This window comes from Magallana gigas, chromosome 5, assembly GCF_963853765.1.
Source record: "Magallana gigas chromosome 5, xbMagGiga1.1, whole genome shotgun sequence".
NCBI lineage: Eukaryota > Metazoa > Mollusca > Bivalvia > Ostreida > Ostreidae > Magallana > Magallana gigas.
Genome location: NC_088857.1, coordinates 2,734,802 through 2,745,000, shown reverse-complemented (window position 1 = coordinate 2,745,000; position 10,199 = coordinate 2,734,802).

Genomic DNA, 10,199 nt, shown 5'->3' with positions numbered 1-10,199 from the left:
AATATAACAGTTACATGTATTTTTAAACCTGATGCTAAATTTAAGATGTCTTGTAATTTGCCATGACAAAGCTACAGCTGACAAATCATGTTTAATGTTATATAGAACAAATACATGTACATAATTATAGGAAAGACACTTTAAGTTTCCATTTAAAAAGTCAGGTTATTAATTATAGCTAGAGTATTAATCAATAAATGATTTTATTTTAGTAATAGAGTACTGTAGTTCTCAAGTTGACAATATTTGATCTTTAATATTGAAAATTTTTCGGACAAGTGAAGTTGAAGTTCGGACAAGTAAATGTTTTGGTCACTTCTCCGAATGGACAAGTAGGAAAAAAAGTTAATGTAGAGCCCTGGAAGGTCATAGCAGATCTTTTTAAAATTAGTTTTAGACAGTAGATTATTTTCCAAATATGCTTAATCTTGGTCAGATTGAACAAAAATGCATGTATGTTAGGAGGAATGAAATTGAATTAAAAGTTCTATGCCAGCTGGAAAAATTTCAAGTTATAGCTCAAGGTCAAAGCAGAATTCTCTGAAATTACATAAGCGGGGCCCTTTGAAATGTTCACCATTTCAATGTTGTCTGGTTCATAGTAATTTTACATAGAAAATATTCACAGAGGTACAGTAAAGTAAACTTTACATCGATAAGTTTCTGACAATTAATGACGCAACGAGCACACGTACGAAAGGTCAACCCTTTGAAAAGCAGTGAAGAGAAAAAGTTGCCCAGAATTATGTTTTAAACAAAATTGATTTTTTACGTAAATTTTAATTTTGCATTCTGGGTTAAGAAAAAAGATGTTAGTTCAAGGTAAAGTAAACTTGTACCTAAAATGAAGTCAAATTTGTTAAGTCGTACTTAAACACATTGGTTTTTTTTTGTTAAGTCGTTCTTGAAATGATTAAGGGTTTTTGATTAAGTCGTACTTAAAAACATTCGGATTATGTTAAGTTGTACCAAGAATCATTCGATTTTTTTTTATCTTTTTGTACTTAGGTTTCTTTGTTACTAGATAAAGAACTCTGCTTCTTAGACGTACTTCTAGCGTTGCTTTCGACATTAGCGGAAAACCCACTCGTTGCAACGAGCTTTGCTCTAGTTATTAGGGTCTTCCGTTTTCAACGGAAGACCCTCTTGTTATTCTATTGTTTCTTTCTATTATTAGGGTCTTCCGTTTTCAACGGAAGACCCTCTTGTTATTCTTCGGTTTCTTTCTATTATTATTATTAGGGTCTTCCGTTTTCAACGGAAGACCCTCTTGTTATTCTATTGTTTTTAAATCGGAAATGTTTTTGTTAAGTCGTACTTAAAATCATTCGTATTTTGTTAAGTCGTACCAGGAATAATTCGATTTTTTCATCTTTTTATTTTCGTTACTCTTGTTGTTGGTTTAAGAGCTCTGCTTATGACAGGAACTTCCAGCTTTACTTCTGACATTAACGGAAGACCCACTCGTTGCTTTGCAACGAGCTTTGCTCTAGTTATTCTTTTTAATTTTTTTTCTGACTCCTTTTCGGCTTTATAACTCAAAAAGTATACAACCGATTTTGATGAAATTTTCATAGGTTGTGTGCAACTATTATACCTCAAAGTTTGTGAAGTTTCATCGAAAACATCACTTCCGTTTTTACGTTACGTCATTTTTAAAATTTTCAAAAAGTCATTTTGTCCGCGGCGTTTCTCAAAAATGCTTTAAGATAGAGGCTTGAAATTTTCAATGGTTATGATTTAATCGATTTACCTCTGTAATAAGGCTGGAAATGAAAATCTGTCACTTCCGGTCGAAACCGGAAGGGAATCAAATTTTTCGAAAAAATAAATTTTCTGATCAAATCAAAAATGAATAAGTGTTTTGTAGAGCTTATTAAGCTGAATCTAACACTGCAAACCGTTTTAAAATCGGACGATGCATTACAGAGATATACGAGTTCAAAAAATGATTTTTCCGGAAATTTTGATTCCGCGTTTTTGGTTAAGAAATTAGTATCAAGTTCTTTGTTAAATTAACTTGTACCTAAAAATTAATTGTTAAGTCGTACTGTAACACATTCGGATTTTTTTTGTTAAGTCGTTCTTGAAATCGGAAAGGTTTTTGTTAAGTCGTACGTAAAATAATTCGGTTTTTGTTAAGTCGTACCAGGAATAATTCGATTTTTTCATGTTTTTATTTAAGGTACTCTTGTTATTGGTTTAAGAGCTCTGCTTCTTACAGGAACTTCCAGCTTTACTTCCGACATTAACGGAAGACCCACTCGTTGCTTTGCAACGAGCTTTGCTCTAGTTATTATACTTTTTCTTTTTTTTTCTGACTCCTTCTCGGCTTTATAACTCAAAAAGTTTCCAACCGATTTTAATGAAACTTTCAGAGATAATGTGAAACTATTATCCCTCAAAGATGTTAAAGTTTTCTTGACAACGTCAATTCCGTTTTGACGTAACGTCATTTTTAAAATTTTCAAAAAGTCATTTTGTCCGCGGCGTTTCTCAAAAACGTTTTGAGATAGAGGCTTGAAATTTTCAATGGTTATGATTTAATCGATTTACCTCTGTAATAAGGCTGGAAATGAAAATCTGTCACTTCCGCTCGAAACCGGAAGTGAAACAAATTTTTCGAAAAAATGAATTTTCTGATCAAATCAAAAACGAATATGTGTTTTGTAGAGCTTATTAAACTGAATCTAACACTGAAAGCCGTTTTAAAATCGGACGATGCATTACAGAGATATTGGGATTTAAAAATCGATTTTTCCGGAAATTTTGATTCCGCGTCCTTGGTTTAAAAAATAGCATAACGTTAATAGTAAAGTTAACTCGTACCAAAAATAATTGTTAAGTCGTACTTAAACACATTCGGATTTTTTTTTGTTAAGTCGTTCTTAAAATCAAAAAGGTTTTTGTTAATTCGTTCTTAAAATCATTCGGATTTTGTTAAGTCGTACCAGGAATAATTCGATTTTTTTTCATCTTTTTATTTTAGTTACTCTTGTTATTGGTTTAAGAGCTCTGCTTCTTACAGGAGTTTCCAGCTTTACTTCCGGTATTAACGGAAGACCCACTCGTTGCTTTGCAACGAGCTTTGCTCTAGTTATTATTATTATTATTCATTTTCTTTTCTTCTGACTCCTTTTTTGCTTCATAACTCAAAAGGTTTTTTACCGATTTTGATGAAATTTTCAGAGATTTTTGCAAGTTGGCGTCCCTCAAAAATGTAAAAGTTTTAAAGAGAACGTCACCTCCGTTTTGACGTGACGTCATTTTTAAAAATTTCAAAAAGTCATTTTGTCCCGGATTTTTCTCAAAAACGCTTTAAGATAGATGCTTGAAATTTTGAATGGTTATGATTTGATCGATTTACCTCTGTAATAAAGCTGGAAATAAAAATCTATCACTTCCGGTCGAAACCGGAAGTAAAACAAATTTTTCGTAAAAATGAATTTTCTGATCAAATCAAAAATGAATATGTGTTTTGTAGAACTTTTAAAGCTGAATCTAACACTGAAAGCCTTTTTAAAATCGGACGATGCATTACAGAGATATCGGGGTTTAAAAATTGATTTTTCCGGAAATTCTGATTCCGCATCCTTGGTTTAAAAAATAGCGTAATGTTCAAAGTAAAATTAACTCGTTCCAAAAATATTTGTTAAGTCGTACTGTAACACATTCGGAATTTTTTTGTTAAGTCGTACTTGAAATCGGAAAAGTTTTTGTTAAGTCGTACTTAAAATCATTCGTATTTTGTTAAGTCGTACCAGGAATAATTCGATTTTTTCCAATTTTTTCTTTTAGTTACTCTTGTTATTGGTTTAAGAGCTCTGCTTCTTACAGGAACTTCCAGCTTTACTTCCGACATTAACGGAAGACCCACTCGTTGCTTTGCAACGAGCTTTGCTCTATTTATTCTTTTTTTTCTTTTTCTGACTTTTTTGCAGGGCTATTTCTCAAAAAACCGATTCCCACAAAATTTCAGGACGGATAAAACATGATCGGTGCTACATTTTATAAAATTTTTAAATGATGACGTCACTTTAGGTTTCAGATATTGACGATTTTGTAAATTTTTAAGGGTCATTTTGTCCAAGCATCTTCTCCGAAACTAATAAAGATAGAAGCTTGAAATTTTCAGATATTGTAGATGAATGTATGTAGATGTACCCCCATGCTTCGAATGATGAAATTTGCTAAAGGCCTAAAAGCTCGCCTGAACCTGAAATTTGGCACCAAATTTTTTCACGAAATTTTTGCACATTTTCTGTGATATCTTTTGATGTATAAATTTTTTGTTAAAACATGTAATGCAAAAGTTGTTTTAAATTAAACGGGCTTTCGTTTAATATCAGAAAAAAGGGGCTGGCCCCTCAAATTAGGGGCCAAGAGGGCTGTAAAGTCTTCTTACAATAACTCTTTACTGAATAATAATTTGTTATTAATTATAGAAGCAAAAATGTTCATTGTTGGGCTGTTTATCTATACAGTACCATACGTAAGATATATGTTACGTAACTAAGGGTTTCAAGGGGCCAGAAATTCAAAACTTCGATCATTAATATATGAAAAAGGAAAAATATTTTGAAAAGCATTGTAGAACAAAAGTTGCTTAAAATAATGTTTTGTACAATATACCACCTTAAATTTTTTTGTTCATGACCCCATTTAGGAGATAAAGGGCTGGCCCCTAAAACACATTTGTAAAGATATCCTAAGAACGGTTAACATTTCGTGAACACTTGTTGAACAATATATGTTTATATTTGCAAGACCTTTCATCTGATATCAAGAAAAAGGGGCTGGCCCCTTCAATTAGGGGTAAAGAGGGGTCTTAAATCTTCTTACAAGAACTCTTTACTGAACAATAATTTGTTATTATTTATAGAAGCAAAAATGTTCATTGTACAGCTGATTATATATACAGTATCATACCTAAGTCATATATTACGAAATTAGGGGTTTCAAGGGGCCAGAATTCAAAACTTTGATCATTAATATCTGAAAAAGGAGAAATATTTTGAAAAGCAATGTATAACAAAAGTTGTTCAAAATGAATGTTCTTAACAATATGATACCAAACATTTTGTTGTTAGTGGCCCCGGTAAGGGAATAAAGGGTCGGCCCCTAAAACACAGTTGTTTAGATATCTAGAGAACGGTTTACAATTCGTGAACACTTGTAGAACAAAATATGTATATATTAGCGGGACCTTTTATTTGATATCAAGAAAAAGGGCTGACCCCTCAAATTAGGGGCCAGAAGGGCTACTAAGTGTTTTTATAATAACTCTTTTCTGACCAATAATTTGATATTAATCATAAAGCAACAAAGGAGCTTTTATTAAGCTTAATTTAAAACTGAAATCCGTTTTAAATTTGGACGATGCATTACAGAGATATCAGGGTTTAAAAATTGAGATTTCCGGAAATTTTGATTCCTCGTCCTTGGTTTAATTAATAGCGTAATGTTCAAAGTAAAATTAACTCGTACCAAAAATAATTGTTAAGTCGTACTTGAACGCATTCGGATTTTCTTGTTAAGTCGTTCTTGATATCGGAAAGGTTTTTGTTAAGTCGTACTTAATATCATTCGGATTTTGTTAAGTCGTACCAGGAATAATTCGATTTTTTCATTTTTTTATTTTAGTTTCTCTTGTTATGTGTTTAAGAGCTCTGCTTCTTACAGGAACTTCCAGCTTTACTTCCGACATTAAAGGAAGACCCACTCGTTGCTTTGCAACGAGCTTTGCTCTTGTTACAGTTTATTATTGACATTTGCATAACAAAGCTATAAGCCTACAATAATGGTATTAATTTCACTACACTTTCCTTAGTTTGATACTTAACTGAGCAAAAATAAAAACAAACTGGTAATCTTCAAGTACCAATGATGTTTAAAATATATAAAACAAAAGACAGTATTCTTCTGATTTCTCGGTATTAAAGACCAAAATTTCGAGTCTATTATTTTAATATAGTAGTATAGATATGAATATTACTCCGATTGCATTATTATCTTATATTTGAAATTAAAAAATATTTTCAGTTATGTATTTGATGCAAAACATCATTTGTTTAATAATCACTTTATAAATTAATACACCAGATCTATAATCGTAAAACTCGTATTTATTCGTGGTTATATCGTGTTTCGATCGTACAATTTCGTACTCATCCGTAAGAGTATCGTATAAAAATCGTCTTCCATCTTACCTGCTCGTAGGAAGATCTCCTCGCTACTTAATCGCTAAAATTCATACATGAATCGCCACAATGCGTCCTATAATTGCACACACATCGAACATTGTCGATCTGACATCGTAATCGAGTCGTACTAGATTCGAAAAAAGCGCCGTCTGAAGAATTATCGCAAAACTGACCTGGCGAATAATGGCGATTTTTAACTTTTAGTAATACGTATGCAATCGTAGTATAAATCGTTACAGTGTGACAAGGGCTTTACCTATGGTAATAAAAATGGCTGCCAAGGTAAAACGAGAAATGAGTAGCAATTGGTCCTTGGCCGAAATAACTAGTCAAACAGATTTCGTTATTCAGAAGTTCTAAAAGGGGAAAAAAAGTATATGCGAAAAAGAATAGTGAATGGCCAGAATTCAAAGTTACTGAATTTGTGGGTGCGGTGAGCGTTCGATCAACACAGATCGATAGAACAGATGAGGCGAAACAGTCCTTTACTGTGGCCCGTAATAATGAGAGGAAAACGGGCGGAGATCCTTCGAAAATAACCCACTGCCACTGAGGAGAACATAATTGATTTGATCAAATATATACCGAATTTCAGCTGAATTGCTATGGGGTTCAAGTCATCAATGCAAACCACATCAAGTACAGTATATTTTAAACTTAAAATGGACAGAAAAATTGTTCTCAGTTCAATATGAACTAGAACAAAATTGTGTGTACTTAAAGCCTTGTAATGCGGTAATTAAAATTCTTCAGTAAATCTAACGTTTGATTAAATAGACTGTCGGCTGACGATGCGAACATATTGATGACGTCATATTAGATAGTGCACTTTCGATTATGAAGAAATAAACTACATGTTAAAAAGTTCATCGCGATATAAACTTGGTTAATCACGTGATCCATTCCTGTGAACTGAAAACTAATTAAATCTAATTTTAATGTAATAAAGATTACTAACTAAAAGATGTTTTGAAATTTGTTGATAAATGTGAGCTGACAAATCTTAGGATGTATGCTTGTGGAAACGACTTTTAAACATATCATATCTACTTGTGTTCATGAAATTTTAACCATAACATGAGATATTATAAAAATTTCAAACTGTTATCTTTGTAAATGATATAATATAACCATTCCAATAATGTTGTGAAATGTAATGTTTTCACCTAAACTTCTTTTTCTCTTGTACCCTTAAAATCCGTGAACACTTTTCTGACTGTCTGTTATTTTTAATAAGAAGAGAAACGTAAACAAACAAACTCACGTACATTTTATCCTTTAAAATGTGCTCTTAAAACAAATTGCAAAATAATGAATAATCACATACATAGTAGAAAACAGAGGATATTTCCTCATTTTCTTATTGTTGACATTTACTTATTACTGGCTATAGACTTTCAATTTACTGACATAACTTTTGCAGAAAACGCGTTAAAATAAGAATTTTCATATCTGATGTTGAGAATTACAATCCGAAAACTTCTTATTTATAACATTTTGAATGATAAATAGCAAATAGGTAATAGCAAGAAAATCTTTCTTTTAAAACAGATTTATTAATTCAATTATAAGTTTTTAAACTCCACACACACTCCCATTCTGCTTCCTTTAAGAATTTCTGGAATATATAATAATAGCTCTGTGAACAAAACGCATATAAATGTCCTTATTCTTTAATTATAGCAGTTTTTTCGCCGAGCTTTCACATTCTCTTGTGATTTATTTGTTAATTGCGAATATTTCTTGTCAAGATTATTGTTAAGATTCTAAGTCATCACTGCATGTTTTCCATACCAATCGTTCTGTCATCTAAATCATTGACATGATCCTGTTCTCTGCAGGCAGTGAAGTTTGCAACTTTGAAGTTTTTGTTATCTTCAGACCCATGCACTGGTTAAAACAAACCTATCTAAGTTTAAGATTGTTAAAGATTGCGTTGTTAAAATGGATCTTGCAATAAGTTTGATATGACGATTAAACTTAAATAATCATTACAGAGTGTTTTTATTTAAGTGCTCTTTAATATGATTTATTTGAAATGTAAAATATAAAACCCTATGATTTAATTGCGCACTTTAAAATATATTAATTTCCCCTACTAATTCCGGTATGATAAAAGAAATGACATTTAACCATACTTTGCCATAAACATGCACTTGCACTACTGAGCTATTATTAACAATTAGATAAATGTTTTTACCCATACAGTGAATGTGAAATATTGTTTGCCTTTTTTTAACATCTGAATTGCATACATTTTACAATCTGTAAAATTTTATTTCTATTTTCAAGACGCCATCAAACAAGTTAATTTGAGTAAAATTGTAAAAGACGTATAATAAAAATAATAAAATAAGCAGCTGTACCACTTTTGATTGATGAATCATAATTAACTAAATAAATGTACGGCTAGATTTGGTGTATGGTAATCCCTGCTCTTTCTAATCTTCGTGTGATCTGACCGACGATACAGAATGTGTGGAAATTCCTGCTTGGTATCGCATCAATATAAGTGTGCGGTCATCCCTGCTTGTATTGGTGATGTTTGCGGCGGAGCACTAGTGTGTGGTAGTCTTAAAAATCTCCCTTATGCTAATAATTCAAGTCCAATTATTCCAAGGTTAGAGGAGTGTTGTTCCTGTAGACAGGTCATGCCAGGTCATACCCACTGCAGAGGAATGCCTGTGTTGTAAACAGTGTGATTGAGCAGTTTGGAATATAGGAAAGCATAGTTATACAATTCGACCTTCTAATCCTCAATCTAGATGTTCTTTCTCTTGCTTCCATTTAATCCATGATTTTCGGACGAGCAGCAAAACAGTTATCTACCAAGTAAGATTGATTTATGTATAATTATAAATAAATTACATGACAGTTTCTCAAACATTTACATTCATTATATCATTCTTCCATTCCTTCATTTCTACAAATGTCAGTTAAAAATCTAAAAAAAAATATCAAAACATTAATCAAAAGAAAAATAATTCATTTTGACGGACATGTATACTAATATGAATAGCAGTAATTAAATGCCTGTTTGATTTAATTTAAATATTTTAGACAGTCCATATTGAAATCAACGATTTGTCTGTTGGATGTTCATGGGAGAACAATTAGGAAAAGGATATAGAATGACTATTCCAAGTTGTGATGTGAAAAAAATCAGGAACATTTCCCAGAGCAAAATAAACAGTATATCGGTTTCAGAAAAGCCTTATGATAGCATGCAAGATCTTTGTAATTCATAAATAAATATTTAAGATTGACAATACATTTCTCTTAATAACACATTTTAAGCAATAAATTAACCACAAATTTATTTTGATAATAATAAAAACATACAAATACAGTACATGAATCACATTCAATCAACTACAGTCATGTTAAGTTATATGATTCCTTACCAGACCCCCATGACACTTTGACACAAGTTTAAATACAAGAGTCAATTTTGAGACACTACCAGTTCAATATTTCCTTTTGACCTTGCTGAAACTTTCACAACAGGAATTTTCATTGTTTGCTTTTAAATAATACATTACTTCATCAAAACAGGTACCAATTTATATAATTTGGCATTATCCACAAGATTTGCAACCAAGTCTGACACTACTTTAGATTAAGCTGTTTTGTAAACTATATTCTTACCTTTCGCCCTTCTGTGACAATTAAAGGTAGTTAATTCTTGCATATTTCTTGGATTCATGACTTTAGTTTTTGCAATTTTCTTAGATTCATGGCCTTTTCCCTTTTGTTTTATTAATTAGAGTGGGCAAGGCATAAGGTTTTAATTTTTTACACCGTAGTAAAAATTCAATGATTCTGTCACATGATTTCTCTAAAATAGTCCCGTGTGAAATGATCTTTACAAACAAGCTTTCTGGTATTGTACACATAAGTTTCAAAACATAAAATTCCAATCTTTAAATTAGTTATCCATTGTTTGCACCTACGTTTTGATGCAGCATCTTTGGTAGGGTTTGGTATCACAAATAA